Source organism: Lathamus discolor, chromosome 18, assembly GCF_037157495.1.
Source record: "Lathamus discolor isolate bLatDis1 chromosome 18, bLatDis1.hap1, whole genome shotgun sequence".
NCBI lineage: Eukaryota > Metazoa > Chordata > Aves > Psittaciformes > Psittacidae > Lathamus > Lathamus discolor.
This window is the reverse complement of record NC_088901.1, coordinates 4,563,979-4,585,907: the sequence shown is the minus strand read 5'-3', so window position 1 is coordinate 4,585,907 and position 21,929 is coordinate 4,563,979. Positions and strand designations below refer to the sequence as shown.

At 48.9% G+C, this 21,929-nt stretch overlaps 1 long non-coding RNA gene across 2 annotated transcripts; it reads right to left on the bottom strand.

The window, feature by feature from the left end:
* Positions 1-14,599: 14,599 nt before the first annotated feature.
* LOC136023438 (uncharacterized) lies at positions 14,600-21,612 on the bottom strand. Of its 2 annotated transcripts, none has more exons than XR_010616597.1 (3): positions 21,535-21,612; positions 19,820-19,947; positions 14,600-15,088 (listed from the first exon to the last, which is right to left on the bottom strand). It is a non-coding gene; the product is annotated as an uncharacterized LOC136023438 (long non-coding RNA). The 2 variants fall into 2 exon arrangements; XR_010616598.1 differs by having other exon boundaries at positions 19,849-19,947.
* Positions 21,613-21,929: the final 317 nt, after the last annotated feature.

Genomic DNA, 21,929 nt, shown 5'->3' with positions numbered 1-21,929 from the left:
ACTCCTGCCTTATCAGCTGAACCTGCCCAGGGCCTATAGGAGATGCTCACAAAGCAGCAGCACCCCAGGAGATGACTCTCTCTGTCTCCATACCCGCAGCTCCTTTTGTTGCCAGTCGTCAGGCTCTCCTCCGAAGCCATTAGTGTGAGCGGCTTCATGCTTCCCTCTAGTGGTACCCGCTCCCCCTCCGCAGTCACCGCTCACTCCCGCACCTCTCAATCCCACTGCGCACCTTCATCATCTCCCTGTCCTACCCGTGTCCTATGGCTCTGCTCAGAGCAGTCATATGAGCACAGATATAGTCTGGATTAGGCTGGCCTTAAGCATGGGGAAGAATAGCAAAACTCGATGCTAGTCCTCAGCTATGAGCACTGAGCTGTGATTTATCAGTGGGGCTCTCATCACCATGCAGGCATTTCATGCCTCTGGGGTGTTTGAAGGTCCTTGTCCATTAGTGGAGTGTTTGAAGGTCCTTGTCCATTAGTGGAATGTTCGAAGGTCCTTGCCTATTCGCAGGGTGCCACAGACCTTGCTTCAGAACGAGCCAATTCTCTCAAGCCCAAACCTTGTCTGAGCAAATCCAGCTTTTGTTAAGAGCGTTACTGTTATGCACTGCCTGTGATGGTGAGCTCAGGGCTTTGCTGGCACAGTAGGTACTGACTTAAAGAAACCTCCCTAACTTCTAGAGAGTTGTTTGGGCTGTCAGCTTCATTGCCAGGATGCACTGAAGGTACTTGGAACGGGCCCCACTGTGGAGGGATGTATGGAGCATCAGAGGTAAAAAAGTGATAAAATGAGAAGAGGACAGACTGCATAAAGCACAACACTGGGCTTGCTGGAGTAAGGGAGAGGAAGAAAATCACGTCTCTGTCAGACTGATGACTTTGTTGTCTCACACCAAAAGCCTGATCTCACAGGCTGCCTCCAGGGAGGATGTGAATCCCACTCCTGCAGGTGCAGTGCAAGGAAAACAGCCTGGCAGCTCCTAAATGCACAGCCAGGGAGGGCCGGGGAGGGCTCAGTGCCACAGTGAGCACTTAGTAGTGCATGGGGGAGATGCCAACAATATGATTTTCCCGTCCGACAGACGAGTGGATCTCTTACTGGGTTATGTGAGTAAAATGAAGCAATCCAATCAAAATGGGAAAAATCCCAGTTTGTGGCACACAGTCCTTCCTTAGCCCCACGGGTCCTGTTCAGGCCAGCCCAGCTGAGGCAACCGGTGGCTGAAGCACTCGGCTCTTGCAGAGCTCACTTTGCACGGGGGTAGAGATAAGGTCAAGGGAAAGGGACCACAGATCCCAAACTCCTGTGTGCATCACGAGGTAATTGTAACTGCGTACTTACATCCCTCCGAGGAGCTGCGCCCCGGTAGGTGCCATTCATTTCTCCATCACCATCATGATTAAAAGCAAGTGAGAAAATGTGGCTCCAGGCCTGGGGAGATTTTAGCAAGGCCGATCACGCCTGATAATTAGCATTGAGAGCACTGAGCTCATCCACTTCTCTTCATCTCAGCATTGTCCTTGTCTTGCTACATTACTTCTTGGCAGTGGCCCAGCCAGCACATGAGAGCTATTGAACTGACCTTACAGCAAGGCAATAAAGCACACACAGAGAATCAACACCCGTCCCAAGCCAACAGACCCACAGGAGTCAGCCAAAAGCCCTTTGTCAACTTTGCTGACCTCCACATCCTTCCAGAGCCCTAAATGAGAAACCTCGCCAGAGGAGGAACAGGGCAGGCCCCTGGGCAGGGCTGTGGCCACTGCTTGGTGCTGGCTCTTCAGGTGGAACAAAGATGCTTGGGTGTTTATGGAAGCTTTTGGTGTCTGGTCCTTGCTTATGAGCCTGCAAGATGACAAACGTTGCACTATCTCCAGCCTTGACTTCCTGTTTCTCTAAGAAGAAACCTCTGTATTGCAGTTGTGCCCCTCTATATCCACTGCTCAAATCAACATGGTTTAGTGATGTGCGTTGGGTACCTTGATTTCCCCAGCATTCAGAAGCTTGATGGGGTTTGATTTTAAAATAAATGAGAACACTAAGAAGAAATAACCAAACCCTTAAAGAAAACGACAGTGATGTTTGCACAGGACCATAGCGTGCGTCTGCACAGCTCAGCTGTACCTGCACCAGCTGCCAAAATAGACTCCAAGCTGGCTGGTGCAGGAAGCTGCAGTAATGTTCCTGTTTCATACAGGTGGGAGGAAGCAGGATATACGGTGATGCTCTGACCCTGAACAAACCCTGAAGCATCAGCTCTGTCATGCTCTGTGTGGCTGCATGTCGGCTGGTGTTGTCAGTCACTACCAAGTGCTTACCCTGTCCTCTCATACCGGATACCTTCTGCAGCAGCAGCATTGCCTTTGATCTTGTTCCAGTCTAGCAGACGTTTAATGGGATAGTGAGCCTCTGCCAAGCCCTCTCACAGATGGATAGTCTCCTCTGATGCCTGTCATATCAGTAGCTGTTGCCATGTAATCTGCTCCTCGGAGTGCACGGTTGTGCCTGACCTACCAGACCTGATGCCACTCTGCTTGGCTCACTCTTTGCTGGCCTTCTTTCATTCAGGTGTCACCGTACACTTGCACTGATCTTCTCTTCGCTGCCTTCAGATTTGCATCCTCTTGCCCTTCAGATTGCTTTCCTGACTCTCAGTGGACTTAGATCTGTCCTTTCATTCTTGTCTGTCATCTCACTTCAGTGCTTTGCTTTGCCTCACTTTCACTACATGGAGGATCTGAACTGAGCCTGCTGTGGACTCATAGGAACTTGAAGAATGGGGAAACAGCAGACCTGAGACTTAATTTGTTTTCCTGTACGATCCCGGCACATAAACCCCCCCTGCATCTTGAGACAGGTCCATTCGACCAGTGGAAAAGCTCTTTCTTTCTGCCTTGACAAGTGGTTTTCATGTTACCTGACAGCCAAGACTTCAATCAGGTGGGTAAACATGGTCCTTCTCTAAGTTGTACCCAGCTCTAAGCACGCAAGCTCAGCTGCTGATTTACTTTGGAAGGATACAGATACATCCTCTCCTTTCATGGCCCACCACAACACGGTGTAGGCCGTGGTGGGCAGAGTGAGGCTGACACAAGCTGAGGCTGAGCATCAAAATGCGTTTCACTCAGGCAGCCCTCTTCCTGCCCTGTCGAAGAAGAGGAACCAGAATTACTTCAGCAGCACGTGTGTTGCCTGAAGACTGTTTCAAAGAGGAGAAACCAGAGACCAGGCTGCATGTGAGGACACCTCAGCCACAGCTGCTTGAGACAGATGCTTCCAGGTCAGTGTGGAAAAGGGCAGAGGTGGATCTGGCATGCGAAGGCTTTGTAGGGATGTAGGTAGGACACTTGTTCTTCCATCCAAACTAGTGTGGGGACTCTGGCCTCTCTGTGACTTATGGACCACTGACTCTTCACTGGTGCTGGTGCCAGTCAGGAGTCCCTGCCAGGACATGTTCTGCCCTGGGAACACACAGCAGCTGAAAAGCTGGGTGTTCAAACCCCACCATGGTGACTGCAGTGGAATCAACAGCCAGGAGGTGACACCAGCCCAGGACCTCCTGTCCCACAGTTCTCCTGCATCAGTACAGCTCCTGAGACAGCAGAGGCAGTGCTCTGACATCCTGGTGTCCGTGTTAAGAGGGATCAGCGTTACCCGGTGCTCAGAGCAGCCTGAACATCCCTGTGGCACCAACAGAGCCTTTCAAAGTGTCTGGCTCAGCGCGTGGATCATCTGGTGTCAAACCTGCAAGCATCTGATCTGTGTGTGTCTTAATGAGCTGGTGACTCCTGGTCCAGATGGTGGAGGTCAGAGCTGGGTCAGGACCCTACTGGAGTCGCTTGTGTGAGCAGCACTTAATGCAATCACTTGTCAGGGGCCAAGGAAATGGGCATCTGCTGGAGCTGTGCACTGCAGGCTGCGCTGTAAATAGCTGCGAGTGTTTGGGAATGCGGGAGCAGCCAAATCCCTGCCTGGGGACAGGACACGTCTCCAGTGCTAACCCTCAACCATGTGTTCTTCCCCTTGCATCCTGGAGCAGCTCTTTGACCTGATAAGTGCTTCCCACTAACAGAGCTCAGTATGGTTGAGTGAGGGGGTCCTTTGGTTCCTCTGTTGTATTGGAGACATCAGGCATAGAATTACTCTCAGTGTAAGCGTCTGATGGTTCCAGCAGGCTGCCCAGTGGTGGAGCCACCATCCCTGGAGGGATTTATAAGACATGTAGATGTGGTGCTCAGGGACATGGATTAATGGTGGATTAGGCAGTGCTGGATTAACAGTTGGGCTCAGTGGTGTTTTCCAACCTAAATGATTCTATGAGTCAAAAAGAAATCCTCTCACTGGATATTAAATAAATCATGAGTCAATAATAAATCTATGAGTCAATACTAAATCACCTCATTGTTTCAAAGATTCTGAAGCCCGAAGATGCCGATGGAGGTTTTGGGTAGCCCACACTTCAGAGCATCCTCCAGGAACTCTCTTGCTGAACCCAGTAATTTGCTTTTGACTTAAGCAAGTCTTCAGGAAAACAAGCCTGCTTTTATCTCGTTTTGTTTGTTTGTTTTATGGATCAATTCACTGCAACTTCACTGGCAAAAAAACCCCAGCTTTTGCTCATGTGTAAGATGTGTTCGCTATTGTCCTATTATAAAGCCATTGTCATGTTGTTATTGTTGCATTGTCATTTCCTGAAATGACTGAAAACATGAAGGTTTTATGGGAAATGCCTAATCTTGGATACTTGGGAGTATTAACTGAAAAGGACTTGCAGCACCATCTGATGTTATTTTTATTCATTCAGCCACACAGACCTTTCTTCTCTAAGCTCTCAACAGCAGATATCATTTCACTGCATTATCACAGTGGAGACCACCAGTGGTTGCACAGGCACGGCTTTGGTACCATGTGTGTCTGGTTGGTTCCCATTATCTGAAGGGGGCTACGAGGATGCTGGAGAGGGGCTCTTCATCAGGGACTGGAGCGATAGGACAAGGGGTGATGGGTTCAAACTGAAACAGGAGAAGATCAGGTTAGATAGAAAGAACAAGTTCTTCCCTGTGAGGGTGCTGAGGTGCTGGCACAGGGTGCCCGGAGAAGTGGTGTATGCTCCATCCCTGGCAGTGCTCAAGGCCAGGTTGGACAGGGCCTTGAGTGACCTGGTTTAGTGTGAGGTGGCCCTGTCCACGGCAGAGGGCTGGAGCTGGATGATCTTCAGGTCCTTTCCAGCCCAAACCATTCTGTGATTCTATTTGGGCCAAGACAAGACATTCTGTGTTCTCAGCCCCCCAGTGCAGCCGAGGGTCACACCATGGGTTCTCCTGGCCAAGCTCCTCACCAGTAAGAAACCTTAAGTGCTGCAGGAACAACGCTGGTTTGTCCCTGTTGAGAAAGAGCAAATGTGGAACTAGGCAAGAACTTAGAAAAAAAGGTTTGGGGTGGAAAACACTGATCTGGCAGCAGCTCTGCAGTGAGTGACCTGACTGCACTGAGGTGACCAGCAGCATGAGATGTACAGACGCTTCCTGCAGGCACTTCTGATGAGGCTCAGTTGGAGAGCACCCAGAGGACAGCAACAAGAATGATCAGAGGCATGGAAAGATATCCTGCAAAGAACGAGAGGAAGAGGTGGCATGTTTATCTTAGGGAAAGGGAGGCACAGGATCAGTCTGCAAGGATGTGAAGGATTGCTACAGAGAGAGAATAATGTGTTCTCCATGTGTGGGGTGGGCAAAGCAGGGAGACATGAACTTCAGCAGCGATAGCACCTGGAAAGCCCATCTAGCAGGATGGATAAGGAAGCACTGGTATAGATTGCCTGGGGAAGATGTGGAGTTTCCATCACTGTTAAGGAAACATCTCTCTGGGGTATCAGTAACATCCCTCCTGCACCGGTAACTGCATTTGCTGCTGAGGTCTGGCCCAGAATGAATCCTCTCCCCACAGAGGAGCACCAGACGCAGGACCTGCCTGAGGTACCATCCACCAGCCAGAACAAGACTACACAAGGCGCAGATCCCTCCCTCTTTCGCAAGCAACTGAGCAACTTGACTGCAATGGGGGACCTGGAGGGAGCCCGAGAAAGCCCGGAGGAGGACCCGGCGCTGCCTCTGCCGGGCTGCGTCTGCGGGAATCCCAGAATGCCCTCTAGTGGCTTTGCTCCCAAAATGTCCCTCCAGCTCCAGGTACGGAGCTGCAGGCTGGGTTGGGGAAGAGGGATGGTTTTCCAGGGCTGTTGAGGACGAGCGGCTGGGGATGGCCTTAACAGGAGGTTCATCTCCTTAGCTCTGCTTAACATCCCATTCCTTCGCAAAGGAACTTAATACCAGTCGTGTTTGCACAGTTCACTGTGTCTGGTACCCAGCTGGGCTGCTTCTTCCTCATCCTCCTCCCATCTCCTGTGGTGCTTTGGATGTGGTGGCTCTGAGGAGCATCAATTAGCTCTGGCCGAAGAGGGGTCTTGGAGGGCTGGAGCAGCAGGAAAAGGGAATTATTTGGAGTGCCATCAACCTTTCCTCACCATTACTGAAGTTTGAATCCAGTTGGACACCTCCCTGCTGCAGGAGGCTGCTGCTGCCTCCCAGCCACCCCCCTTGCTGGTGATGTAACCCTGTAATTCAGAAGCAGCCGCACTCAGATGAAAGGACAATTATCTAATAGTGAGATTACAATTAATTCTGCTACAGGGAAACAATTACCCTTTTGGATCTAAATGAAGTATAAAACGGCAAAGCATTTACTGATGGAGGGAGAGGGCACACGCTTCCAGAGAACTCCTCTGTGCTGCATGGCCTGGCAGCAGCATCCATGGGCTGAATGCATTGGGCTGAACACCCCTGTCCTGCAGACATTCAGGGTGCGAAATCACCCCCTTTGCAGATGGGCTTTCCCAGCCCTTTGATTCACAGTGTGCTCCATGTGCTCAAGCTGCACCTCTGCCTTCCCGGCATGAGCAGCCCCTCCACTGATGCCCACACAGCCCAAACCCCTGCACAGCCCAATGTACCCAGGACACATGCTGCAGAGAGGTGCAAAAGCACCACTGGCAGCGACACAACGGTCCCCTGGGAGGAAAGGGTTAAATGATACAATTTGCCTTTTCAGTGAGAACAGATTTTGCTCTGCTCTGCCTGCAATACTGTTTATCAGCAATTGCAGGCTTTAAAATCCGTACTTTACAAGTGCAGCATAACCTGCCAGCTATAATTGGTTGAATTATACCTCATCCCTGATGCAACTCTTGATGACTCTCTGCCTCAGCCAGAAAACTGATAGGAGACAAGTTTATAGCTCTCTTGGAAAATACAATTATAAATTGCATCCCCATCACAAGCCCTGGGAAAGGTTAACTGTTTCACTGCAGCTCTCCAGGCAAGTGGGCTTCACAGCCACTTCTTTCCCCATGCAGGAAGGGAAAAGAGGAGAGAGAAATCACTGCCAGAGAAGTTCAGAGAGATCCAAGAAATAATATTGGAGGGGAAAAGAGGGATCTACCGGCCTAGTTACTATTTATGCCAGGGCTCCCGGAGTATTTCCAACACGCAGGAATGTCATCAAGCTTCTATAGGCAGGTGAGCTGTCCATCAAGGGAATTTCCAACAGTTTTGGCCATTGTGTACTCAATGGCCTGGCAGGGCCAGGTTATGCTAGTGCTGAAGCCACCCTGTTCCTGAATCCTTCACTTAGAGCTGGTCTTTAGACTATTCCCCTTCAGCTCTACAGAGCTGGAACTGGGGTGGAAATACCATCGGGACTGAACTCCCAGTGCACACAGAGCCCACAGCCAGAATGACTCAGTGGGTGCAGCATCTTCCACGCATGGTTGAGAAGGCCTTGTGGTATTGTGATGGGACCAGGTATGATGAATTATGAATGAATGATGAATTATATGAATCTATGATATGATTCTATGAATTAACTGCGGCTTACCAGCCCAGCACAGATAAATCACTTCCCTGAGCATGTGGATCACAGTGTGTACAGGCATTTTCTCATAGCTGTTAGAGGTGTCCAGAGTCCTTTACTCTGCTGCCTAGGGCTTGTCTTTGAGGTGCAGCAGGACCAGATAACAGCAAACCTGCTTCTGCAGGACCCAACACAAAGGCAGCCTGATCTGCACTTGAACTGTGCGCAGCCACTGTAACAGCCCTGCACCAAGGTCAAGCCAAGCCTATAACTAATCCTTGCATCACCAAGGGCTGCCTGGATTCTCCGCTGCTTCTCTTGAGCAACGTAAGAGGGAGCAGAAGGTGCAAACCCCATGCAGCTACAGCCAAACACTGCCAGCCATTCAGCCAGGGGCACTTCAAACCTGCCTCTCCCACCTTCAAAGACAGAGTCAGCTCCCTTTCAAAAACAGAGAAGAAAGGAATCTCTCTTGACTTCACTTGAGACATTTGCAATGGGATTAGAAGCAGCTGCCTGTCCTGGTCACCTCCTCTGGTGCACGAAATGCACCTTCTTCCCTCTCTTCTCTGCTCCTGCTGACTCAGGGCACAGAAGCAGATTGAAGCCAATCAACCCATCTCTTCTTTTCAAACCTTCTGAAATATGGGGCCAGAAATATTTACAGCCTCTCTGCCTGTCCCTGACCTTCAGCTTTTATTTGCGTACGTAAATTTTGTTCTATTCCAGAGCTACAAGTTTCATATCAGGGCAGTTCAATCTTTATGAGGATAAAGTGTTTGCAGTGCTCTTAAGCTGCTTAACGTAGGCATGTGTGTGAAAGATTAACAGCTTTATAAGTCAGAGCAGTTAAGTTGACAGTATAAAGAGAAAGGAAAGGGGAAAACATCATCAATCTAAAGCAGCACTACGAATATTTGAGATGAATTACTGAAGGGGACTGGCTGCCAAGCCCAGCGGTGTCTCATGCACCAATGACCAGTGCAGGAGCCCTCCCAGGGGAAAGGTAGAGACAGAGCAGCTTGAAAGGTTCATCTTCTCTACAACTTTGGAACTTGGAAGAGAAAGGAATCTCTAATTATCCCCTGATATTTATGACCCTCATTTGGTGGTCTGTTCAATGCAGAGATTGAATGGAAGAAGGAAAAGCACGGCTAAACACACACCTCTTGAAGCCACCTCAGTGCCTTCAGGGACCAAAACCATGCCAGACAGTGAGTGCGCTGTGTGGCACAATAACTGACTCCCTCTCCATGTGAAGCATCTGCAGGGACACTCACCTTTTTGCTGCTGAGGCTGAGGAAATGTTTGCAGGTTGGTTATAGCAGGCCTGATGGACAGGGAGAGCATCTCATCAAAGGTCTAATGCTCTCCCCAAGGTATAAAATGGCAAAACAGGAGTAAGAAAGATGGAAAGATAAACTAGAGATTACAGGGTTGTATTTTTATGTATTTTATGCATCTGCATACGGCTCCAAAAACCTCTGTCAAGATACCAGTTACAAAGCGCGGGGTCATGCAAGGACAAAGGCTTTTTATGGTCTCTGGCAACCCAGCTAATGTCTGTGTCCTTATTTTACTTACTTGCAGTTAAGGAATAATTCTGCCTGTCTTCCAAGACAGGTGGCTGGCTTATTAATGAATGGTTGCAAAATGTTCTGAGATCCTCTGATGAGGCATCACTGGAAGAGCAGACTATGACGATGCCCATGGAAATTGGCTGCTTGGCTCCGGATTTTAATTGCATACAAAAAGAGAGGCACACATCAGAGCTCAGCCCATGAAACAGGAAACATGAGGCATCGGGAGAAACAGAGAATGGCACCGGACGTCAGCGAACAAATGCTGAAGCTGTTCTTTGCCAAGATCAGACACGATGACAGCAAGAGGAGAAGGCTTCATCGAGGCTGCACTGGGAGAACTCCTAGATCAGCATCAGATTATATTCACCATGGGATTATTCACTGTTTGTTGGACTACGGATTACAAAATGAAGCAACAATGGTTGATATTCACCCCCTGTTTTGTCAGGGAATTTTCCCCCTTATTATAGCCTGGTAGGAGTCCTGGCCCTCTTGGACTTTGCCCTGGGGCACGAGGCTTTCACTAAGCATCTGATCCTCTCGAAATGTGCTGTGCACGAGTCATTCCTGCATTGCTGTGATCATCCATCCAAATTATCTAGAGGCTAGTGACAGACATCTGCTGCCTGGAAAGCTGGGCTTGAATAATAACATCCTCTGAAGCACCATTATTAGGGTTGGGGAATGTTTGCGGATGGGGTATATCTCTCTTGGAAAACGCCTGTTTATCAGAGTAGAATTTTTCCTCCAGGGAAGTGCTGCTTTTGACAAATTTCAGCATTGGATGAACAGATTGAACCGAAGTATTTCAGGGAGGTCAGAGGACTCCAGAGTTGCTGGAATTTCCTCTCATGATGAAGCACAGAATTGCAGTAGGGCCCAAACATCCCGATTACATCAAAATGAAGTATTTCGTTTGCCCTGATGTGGGACCTTTTCCTGTGTTTTTGTTCTCTTTCCAATTCAGACCAAAAGAAATCCATGCCAGTGAAATAGGAAACCTGACTTCAAAGTAAACCCTGCTCAGGTCGCTGAAGAAATGCCGCAGGTTTACAGGCACGGATAACCGGGCTCCACAGTGATGACAGAAAGGTCACTGGGACAGAGCAATGAAGCTGGAGGTTAACAAGCTTCATAAATGTATTTCAGTGCTGGCTCTGCTCCTCTCTTCCTTAAACAAAGTCCAGGCTGTTTTCAAGGGAGAATAAACCCCCCCCACTTTGCATCGAGGGAAATCTGTGCTATGCAAACAATAAAGATAACCAGGAAAGATAACTTTGCAGGCTGTTGTTTTTACATCTCGGCAGGAATATAAATAAGCCCAAACAGTTGCCTAAGAGATGGAAGAAGACCGTGGATGAGACTGGAAATCAATGTGCCACGCAACAAGCACCGGGCCCGAGTCAGCTCCCTGCTACACAGGCAGAAATCTATCTATCCACCTTGGGTGTCTGTTTATTTCTAAGGCAACCATCACCATGGTGCCAAGGTATCTGTCTGTCCCAGTTTCAGGCTAGTTACTCTGGATTTAGTAAAATCTAGCAAGGGCAGGTTGAACTGGGCTTGGAGCAAGCTGCTCCAGTGGAAGGGGTCCCTGCCTGTGGCAGGGGTTGGAGCTGGGTGAGCTTTAAGGTCCCTTCCAACACAAACCAGGCTGGGATTCTATGGTATGTGGCCAACTGGATGAGATACATTGCAGTGAAAGAATTACTAATAATGACCCATGGTGGATACTTGAGCCAATGGGAGATTTTCACTTCAAGGCTTGCTCCCCCTCCCACCCCAGTAAAGGCATCTTTTTCATTGGAAAATAAAGATTTCTTTGGGACAGTGCCTTGGTTTCAATGACACCTGTAGGGACAAGGAGAAAGGCCATGCAGACTTTTGCATCTATAGCTCTCCTGAGGCAGGTCTCTTGGCCCATGTCACTTTTCTGCCTGGTTTGTCCCAGATCTGAAAAAGAAGAGACTTCAAAACTCTTTGTGCAGGAATGAATGCTCCTTTTCAGACAGCTCTCACAATCCTGGGCACAACCTGGTTCTCTAAGCTATGCTAATATATCTTTGATGGCCAACTCCTTCAGAAAGGCAACTTAAAGCTTCCAACATCTGAGCATTTGATTTTGCAATATTAATGATGCTCATTCAATGAGGTCTCTTTACTTCCACGTATTCACTCTGCTTCCTTCTGAGCCTCTCTTTCACCATGTATAAAAAGCAGAGAGAGCGTACTTCGGGTATGTCAAAGCAAAGATCAAGAGGTGACAATCCTGACCTTAACATTGCTGAATATATATTTGATGCTAAGGTCAGAGTAAATATTTCATAGCAGAGCACTCTGCAGTACATCCAGCCCAAGTAATTCGAGCTGCTGCCCTGGGTGACATGAAACTAGACAAATCCTAGCTAAAATAAGATGTAAATTTTTAACATCTCAGGAGTAATTAACTACTGAAACGACTTCTCAGGCAATGAATAGACATGGATTACCTGAAGGATTATGGGGTTCTCCAGCTGTTTTCTCCTGTTTAGGCAAATGGGAGCCAGAGTTGAAACGAGCCATGTGTTTCAAACTGCAGCATAGTATTTAGAAGAGCGTTGGCCAACCGTGGGTTTCAGCAAGCACACAAAGAATGACTTGAGATACCTTCTGCTTTGAACAGGCTTCTCTGCAGAGGCCTCACCAAACAGGGAGTCACCACTGATCCTGGGCCATGTACTTACACAAAGGTGTGAAATACTTTCAGATCAGGTCCACAGGCAGGTTTCTTCAGGGGAAAAGCCATCGAATCTTGGACCTGTAAGAGAACGGCTGAGAACAATGTGTTGAACTACTGTTATTGACACATCCAGATGTTACCATTGACAAATCCAGTTTCTGTGCACCTCAGATTTGTTATGTTCAGTTAAAATCTTGCTCCTGCTTGCCAGGCTTCTGCCATGACTGATTAATACTGACTCAAACACAACCTCAGTCCTTTCTGGGACATCTTCTACATGGTCTAGTTCCCTTTTGCTCTTTCTTATTCCCTGCCTTTACTCTCATCTTGGTTTGCAGTGGGAAGAGGATCCCACCTTAATCACAGTGAATTCTGACCCCAAATTTTCAACATGAGCCTATCTCTAAGATATATTTGTTCTTATTGGGAATATTTTAATACGTATAAAGCTAAGACTAATTCTTCTATAGTACAATCAACACAATCCTCTGCAGGGAAATCTGTTTGGACACTACTATCCACTGTAGGCCAGATTATCTGGTGCTCTGCATTGGAAGCGTCATTGAATTCTGAAGAAGAAATTCTCATTGAATTATTTGCATGTTATGTTCTTCTCAAAGGATTACCTAAAGGTCTGGTAGCTGGTTTCACCCAGGTCCTCGTCATTCCCTGCCAGCAGCAATACAGGAAAGCTGTCCGGAAACTTGCACAGATTTTCTGATACCATCAAAAAGGGGAGATCTAAGCTCTTAGGCAGAAGCTCTTCCCTGTGAGGGTGCTGAGGCGCTGGCACAGGGTGCCCAGAGAAGCTGTGGCTGCCCCATCCCTGGCAGTGTTCAAGTCCGGGTTTGACAGAGCCTTGGACGACATGGTCTAGTACGAGTGAACTTCCTCTGTTTAAGTCTAAACCCATCACCCCTTGTCCTGTCCCTACAGTCCCTGATGAAGGGTCCCTCCCCAGCATCCCTGTAGCTCCCCTGAGATGCTCTGAGGTCTCCACGCAGCTTCCCTTCTCCAGACAGAACAGCCCCAACTTTCTCAGCCTGTTTCTGGGCTGTGAGCTCACACTGAAGCTGGTTCATGTTCAGTTTCTCATCGACCAGCACCCCCAAGCCCTTCTCTATGGGACTGCACTGTCCTTGCAGGGACCAGGTCATGATTTAAGAGGTTGATTCTTCCCAGAGCTGTGGAAATATCCTGACATTTCTCCCTATGCCTGCTCCTGGTGCTGCAGGCAGACTTGTCATGATTTCTGTATTCTGCCTCAAGCACAGGCACTCTGGGGAGCCGCAAGACTCATCTGCCTGGGGCATGCAGCTGTGCCCAGGACGTCTCAGCAAGTTCATTTCTCCCAGGCCCCGGCATTCCTGGTGTGATGATGGCAATATGTTTGCCACCAGGATACACTCACATTTCAGGTTTTAACAGGAGTTTGCCCCTCATGGGCTTTGTCTCTGTCTGGTTCTTGATGGGAGCTCCTCCAGCAGCTCATCTCTCCTGAAGGTGGGATAAGGTGGGATAAGCTAAGGATATGCTTTCTAAGGAATGCATGGAGAACAGCTCTTACAGTGAACCATCAGGGGAAGGCTTCACTTGTCTGCCCTCCCAGCCCTGCTTGACCTGTGATGTTGTTGATGTGCCCAGTGCCAGTAGCAGCCTTGCTACTCATAAGGCCAGCATTTAGTCTTGCTGCAGTCTGCCTTCAGACAGAGATGCTGGATGCGAGGAGCAGCTCCCTGCTGGCAGCAGCTGTGCCTCTGTGCGTCTTTCTCTTCCAGAGGGGTTTTCTTTCATTTTGAAAGATCTGAGACTTTCCTTGGGGTTTGCATTTGTTCACAGGTTGCCTCTGGGAGAGGCAGAAATAGGGGAAGCAGCAGAGAGGAGGGAGTAGAAATGCTACACATCCTCTGATCGCTCCAGGGCCCTCTGTGGGGGATGCTGGGGTGATGGAGCACATGGCATTTATAGAGTGTTAGAATCACAGGCTGGTTTGGGTTAGAAGGGACATTAAAGATCATCCAGTTCCAGCTCCCTGCCGTGGGCAGGGACATATTTAGGCTATGGCCTGGCTGCGGCACCTCGGGGTGGTGCACAGCTCTGTGGTGCAGGGCTGTCTGTACATGGCATGCAGAGTTCCCCTGCAAGAGGCTGGGAGAAAGGCACTGGGGGAGGCCACGGGCTATGGGTGACTGAGAGGTGTTTGCATGAGGGGTGTTTAGGTTAGGAGGGGAGTGGGTGCTCTAGAAGGGACACGGGGACTGTCTCAGCCTGGAGCCTGCATGAGGGCAGTGATTTCTCCCTGTCCTTAGAGAAACGCGGCTGCTGCCTGGAGATGCTGAGAGGGGAGAAGAGGGAAGGAAGGAAGGACACGAAGTCAAGGGAGCACTCAGCTGACTCCTTTCTGCTCCAGGATTTATTGCTTGGTTTTCCTGGCTCTGCCCCAGCCCTGCTGAAGGCACCAAATCACCCCCGTTTCATTTCCATTTCCCCCTGGGCATCGGCTCCACTCCTGTAGAAGAATCTGCCCTGCAGCTGACACAGAGTTTGCTGGTTACAGACTGGATCCAGGCACAGAGGGGAGCTCAGCGCATCTCCGGAGAGCACAGCATCGCCTCGAACTCACCCCCACGGTGCCTGAAGCCTCCAGGGTGCCAGGGCCCCGTGCAAAGGATGCTCCCTCTGCTCTGCAGCTCTCCTGCGGGGTTGGGTTTCCTTCAAGCCTGTCATCAGGAGATGTATGAGTCAAGTGCAGCGGTACTGGTGCGGTGCAACTGCTCCCCGCGAGCCTGCCTGCCCCGGAGGTGAAGCTGCTGCTCCTGCCCTTGGAGAGAAGCCAGCTCCACGGCATCACCATTTAATTAAATGACTCCAGCAGCTGCAAGGGAAAAAGCTTCAATGTGAGAGAGAAAGAAAAACACGGGTTTGGCTGGTACCTGCTGGCAGGGGGGAGCACATGGGGGGGAGCTGCTGACTGCACCCCATACAGTGCCATAGGGGCAGAATGAGGGGTTAACAGCCTTTAGGCTCTCTCAGTCCTCCCTGGGACTGGGGATCCATTGTGGGGCTCTCATAGCCCTGTGTAAGCAGTCAGATGTTTCCCTCTGTCCACCCAAAAGATCTATATCCCAGTCTATCAGGGTCCATCCTTCCAGCTCACCTGTCTTTGGACATGGGAGACAGGCACCACTGCTTGTGCTGATGCCCTATAGCCATAGACTACCAAAGAAAGAGAAAGAATGAAGAGCTACATGCTCAATGTGTGTAGCAAACTCTCCTGTTTGCTCTGAGGGAATCCTTTGAGGACTTCTCCTCCCTTTCAACCCATCCCCATGGTCCTCACCTGATCGAGCAGTAAAACCAGGGGATGTTGTCACCTCTCCCAGACCATGACTGTGACAGACAAGAAGGCACCTGAAGGTGGTGGCCATTGGCTTTCAGGAGAGGCCAAGTCAGGAAGGTTATAGCAGCTTTAAGGAAAAGGTTTCAGGGTCTGCTCAGGGAAGCTCCACCAGGTAATGGGCAGAATCCATCAGTAAAGCATACTTAGTCCTGACCCATATCTGAGTTGCCTAGGAGCTTGCAGACAGAGGTTATGTGCTCCAGACACTCCTGTCACCCACAGAAACACTCATGATAAAGGCAGCAGTAAAAGCCATGGATAGAACAATAATTATCCAGGAGCAGGAAGGGAATAAAAAGGGAAAGGGCCTTGATGTAACATAAACATCATAAAAGGCCATAAAAGCAAAGCAAAGGGAAGTGTGAAGGAGAGTGAAGGTTGGCAGCAAACGTACATAAACAGAAGGAGCCAGTCTGGAACGGTCTGAAAATGGGGAGGGTTATGGTATGATAAAAGTATGACAAAATGATACATGATAGTATGATACATGATAAAAGTATGGTCTGAAATGGAGAATAGATAAAGCTGAGATGAAAATGAGCAAGGAAATAGATGGACGGACTAGATACCAGCACTGAGAGCTGCAACCCAGACCTACGGAGCTTGTGAACCACCTCAGTGAGGCACATTTCCAGTGGGCTGAGGGAGTGGGAATGAGGAGATGGAGAGCAGGGGGAGAGGGGAAGGCCAGATCTCTGATGGCCAGCAGCAGCCATGAGGTGGGGAGGACAGGCTCAGGGCATACACGCCTGAGCAACCAGAGGAGATGATGCCTGCTAGGGAACTGGGCAATCCATGTCAGGACATGGTTGGAAGCTGCCTGTTCCTGCCTGCACAGGGCATGAGGCATGAGCAAGGACAGAAGGCTCCATGGCTGAAGTGGAGAGGAGGTGGATGGTCCCTCCACACAACGGAGGCTGTTTTGCTGTCCTCAGCATCCCTCACTCCTAGGAATGGAAAGGCAGATGGTGAAGCAGGGACCAAAAGGAGCCTCTGGGCACTGCTGACATCAGCCCCCAGCCACGGGGAGATGCTGCTGGTGGAATGAGGTGGAAGCATCCTCCAGCTGCCGCAAGCGCCAAACATTTCTCATTCCTCATGTGCTCTTATTAACACCTCCACACGCAACAGAGCTCCGAGCAAGGTCTTCCTGAGCTCTGCTAATTATTAAACATACTCCTGTTAAGCTTAACTAGACGGGCTTGTCAGCTGCTGGCAGGAAGAGAATAGTGGGAGAGACTTGTAAACACACTCTGATGACTAAGTGAAAACACTGCCAAGATTGCAAGGCACTGGAGCCTGCTGCCTTCAGGTGTCGTTGTCTACCTTGCGTTTCAGCCTGGCAGCCAGGCTGACCAGCGTGGACTTCTCTATTCTGAGGTAAGAAGCTGAAAGAGGGGAGACTGAGATGAGCTCAGGGTGCCCAGAGAAGCTGTGGCTGCCCCATCCCTGGCAGTGCTCAAGGCCAGGTTGGACACAGGGGCTTGGAGCAAGCTGCTCCAGTGGAAGGGGTCCCTGCCCGTGGCAGGGGTTGGAGCTGGATGAGCTTTAAGGTCCCTTCCAACCCAAACCAGGCTGGGATTCTATGGTTCTATAATTCCATGATTCTATGCTAGGTTCAGTTGCCTTGCAAGGACAGTGCTGATAGAAGTATGTGCTTCAATGCTGAAGTTCCTGACATCTGGTCACACTGAGATGGTTCACAGCACCTTTGCTACCCTCGGGCATGCAATGGCTCTTGGGCAGTAACCTACCCCTCACAGCGGCTACAGGGCTCGCTAGTGCTGCCTCGAAGCCTCTTGCTGCTTCTCCAGAGCCTGCGTCTAGAGACTGCAGCAAGTTGCACCAGCAGCTATACCAAGGAAGTTGCTTTCAGGCTTGTACACAACAACCCTTACACTCTTTCAAGGCCATTTCAACCACATTCCCAGCATGCAGGCTGCAACGTGCTCCTTTACCTGCCTCTGGGGTTTTGTGGTGGTGATCTGTGCATGACCTAAATTCTTGATGATCTAGAAAAGGATTGCAGGAGAAAGCCTGCATTTTTGACCCTCAAGCATTTTTAGCTTCTTTGAAAATAACCAAAGAAACATCTTCCCTTGGATTGGCTTTGAGGTGTGGAGAAGGCTTTTTCTCCTGTTAACTCCACCTGCATCTTATTCCCCACCGACAACCAGCAGCACAATGAGAAAGGATGGATCTGAGGATGGAGATCAGCTTCCTGCAGTGTTTTCTGCTGCGGCTTGCCCTTGGCTCCATTCCTTCACCATCCAAAAGAGGCAACTCTCCAGTTTCTCAGTTCGAGGCAAAAGTGAGGCTGATGAGGCGGGTGACAGCCTGATTGAGATATTTTTCCACCATGTATTGTAATTAGCTTGTCAGGATGAGGTAAGACAGAACTGGAGTAGAAATGTTCCCAGGTAGGTTGCACTTGCATTGAATGCAAAGCCTGTTACAGTACAGCATTAAGGCTAGACAAATAGCAAGGCAACTCCAACAGCACTTACTCAACTGCCTTGCATGTTCTGGATATTTTGGGACAACCAATTTATAATATAAATAGGAATCTATCAAGCTGTACATTGACCCAGAAAAACAGGAGGAGAAATTCCTGCCTACTCCTAATGTGGCTGAGCGAATCCTGCTGCTGGCACATTCACACTCCCAGGTCCTCTAGTAAGGCATTTAATTTTCCTACTTCTTTTTTTCCACAAAAAGGAGACAGAAAGAGAAATTACTCTTGTTTAATAATGTTGGCATTTAAATAGCCTTAATTAGACATAGGATAGATGCGCATGAGCTATTCGTTGCCTGTGCTGCTGGTTTTTACTTGGATGCAGTTTTCTACCAGGGTAGATGACAGGTCTGAACCACGGTTACTTTGCGATAGGAAAAGATAGACTTTTACCTTTTCTCTTTAATGTGGAGCTTATAATTTAGGGATTGCACCAAAACTCAAGGGGGAAAACTGAAAACCACGAGGCCTGCTCCATCCTTCCTGCATGTGCATTTTTGCCAACCTAGATAGAAAACTGCAGGGACAACTGCAAATGCTCCAGTTGATGCCTGAAAGCATCATGCTCTGTCCTTGCCAAGGCCCCTGCTTATGGAAAATGGCAAAGAAATGTTAAAGAAAGGTGACACAGGGATTAGGAGACACTCTGGATGATGCCGCTCTCTTTGAAGCGATATGCAAACTGCTTATCTCTTTCCAAAGACCTTGATTTATACCCCTCCTCCTGAACAAGCCTGCAGCTGGAGGAGCCAAATTGGCTTTAACCCCTGGTTTGCTGGAACCCAGGCACTGTGCTGCTTTGCCACCAGAGACAGGCTGAAAGATGCTTCCTTTTGTGAGTGAATGGCACTGATTTAAGAACTGAGTGGAAGATTTCCTTTTGTGAGTGAAAGGCACAGATTTAGGAAAGGAGATAACCTGGGGAGCAGTGTCTCTGCTCCCAGCCCTGTGGAGGTGGCTGGCAGTCAAAACAATGCCCAGAGTGGCAGAGGACGGCTTTTATTTTAAGGTTACTCTGTGCAATGTCACACAATAATATACACTCCTGCGATAAGGAATGTTAATAATACTCCACTTTCTGCCAAGAATAGAGTCCCTATCTACAAACCCCACCGCTCTAATCAAGCGAAACAAAGCTGAATGTATGAAAACAACAAACCCAGGAGCTCGGGAAGTATTCGGATTCAGGAAAGACTAAATATTTAACTTGCGAGGCCCAATGCGTCCTGGAATGTATGGGGCACTCCAGGAACAGCTAGCCATTGTCCAGGGGCTACAGGGCAAAGCCCTCTTAAACGGGCCATGTCCTGCAGGGCTACCAAGTTGTCCCAGTGTCCATGGTGTTTGCACTGGGTTAGGAGGTAAGGAGGTCCTTGCAGAGGTGAAGATGGGCATTATTTCCCATAGGAAGTGTCAGAGCCAGGTCCAGTTCAGGGGCTGTATATGCTGCAGCACAGCACAGTGTTGCTGTCTTTCTGTTTGGTGTGTACAAGAGAGTAGTCACAGGTCTGAAGTACCCTGGACACCTTCATAATATTAGAAATAAGCATCAAAACAGAGCTCAAGCTCCCATATATCAATAGTTGTGGGTCAGGTGGATGGGATTAACCCAAGAGTGCCTCAGGTAAGCTTCCTGACCGCAGCAGAAAGCCCTGGAGCCCAGTTACATGTGTTTGTGTCTGTGAACGAACCTGGAGATACTTGAATCCAACGAACTCACCCACACAGCGAACACACAGGCTTTTCCAGGGCAAACTGACCCTGCATCTCATCCAGTCCTATCTCCAACAGTGCAGTATGAAGAGTGTGGGAGGAAGACCTGGGGGAGACAGTAAAACAATAAGACACCTTTTTATTTTTCGCTGTTTTTACAAATATATCCATCTATTTTTCCAAGACAAGAAACTCCTGGGGGTGAGGAGAGGGGATTTTGCCTGTTTTGCAAAATTCAGCCATTGTTCAAAGCAAACTCTCCTGTCCAACATAAACAGCGGCTCTTAAAAACATTCTCATCCGAAACAATTGCCATGACTTTTGATGTTTGCATGGTGCTTGCTCTCCCCTACTGTTTGATCATTATGTTTTACAATATTTTTTCCCCTTCCTCACAGGCCCTGTTCCAGGTGCCCCTGCTCTGGAATTCATGGCTTCATCATCCAAGCTTCTGTGTTCAGTGAGATACAATGGAAAGAATTTCACAGCATTTATTTTGACTTCGGTGACTCCCTCTCTTGCCTGTTTACACGGCCTCCTTTCCCTCAGCAGAGCTCACAGATGTGCTTGTAGCCAGGCTGAAGGAGCACGGCTCCAGCTCCTTCCTCTCTAGGAATCCCCATCACAGTTCTCCTGTAGGTCATTTCTGCCTTGGCATTCAATAAGAAGCTGCTGAACACTTCATTTTTACTGCTCTAAATGAACCTTCAGAATCTGCCTAAGACCATGACGTGCTGGATTCTGCACTCAGAGCAATGATCCTTGCTCCTAAAAGTGACGCAGTGCACAAGGCACATGAGGACACGGAGGGAACATGAAGAGCAGGAGTCGGAATGATCTTTGCGTAGCTGTAAAGCAATTCTCTCTATCCAGGGGAACAGCCTCTCCAAGTCAAGCAGAGCCCAGGCTTCCTTCTGGCAACGGCAGCTCTGACAGATGTGCAGTGATTTCCTAGATGGACTCAAGACCCCTTGGGTGCAAGGAGGAAACCCCCATAATGGAAACAAGCCCACATCAGAACTCTCAGTTCCTTTCAATCCCAAATCTCCCCTCTTCACTTTTCACAGGATCAGAACCAGCTCATCTTTTCAAAGTAAAACACAGGGTTTGGCTCTCTAAACTTATTGCATCTGGGGAATTTTTTCATTCCAAACATTATAATTTTTAAGCAATCCGAGAATAGGCTGACCCGGAATCATGGGGCTTCCATTAGTCAAAACCGTCTTTAATAAACTTAAAATGTTTCAGTGACCGAAGGTCCAATCCATTACAATGCAGGAAAACTCACCTGTGGCTGCTTCCTTGCTTTACCAAAAAAAGAGAACAAACAAACTGAAAGACTTTAAACTATAATAACCCTGGAAATACACAAAATATGAACCGATGCAATAAAATCAAGAGAACTGATCAACATAGACTGTCCTTTGGGGAGTTTTCTCTAAATACATGTCGTGGTTTGAACCCAACCACAAACCTCGTCCACTCACTCCCCCCCCTTCTTGCCCTCCCCCTGCTCCTGGAGGGACGGAGAGGAGAATCAAAAAGAATGCAACTCCCACGGGCTGAGATAAGCACAGTTTAGTAACTAAGGTATAACACAAATCACTACTGCTACCACCAATAATAATAATGCTAAAGGAAATAACAAGAGGAAAGAATACAACATCTCAGCACCAGCTGACTGATAACTCACCCCACTCCCCCCAGCCAAGCACCGACCGATACCTCGTCCAACCCTGCAGACCCACCAGCCCTTCTGGCTCACTCCAAGTTACATCCTGGGCATGACGTGCTGTGGTATGGAATACCTCTTTGGTTAGTTTGGGTCAGGTGTCCTGTCTCTACTTCCTCCCGGCCTCCCCTCCTCCCTGGCAGAGCATGAGGCTCAGAAAGTCCTTGGCCAGACCAAACATTCGAGCAGCAACTGAAAACATCGGCGTTATCACCACTGTTCCAAGGCCAAAAGATCAAAACACACCACTGTACTAGCTCCTAAGAAGGAGAAAAATGACTGCTGCTGCTCAACCCAGGACAATACATCACTCTAAACTAAACACTGCTGAAAATGAACACGTGTGAGGAGACCCA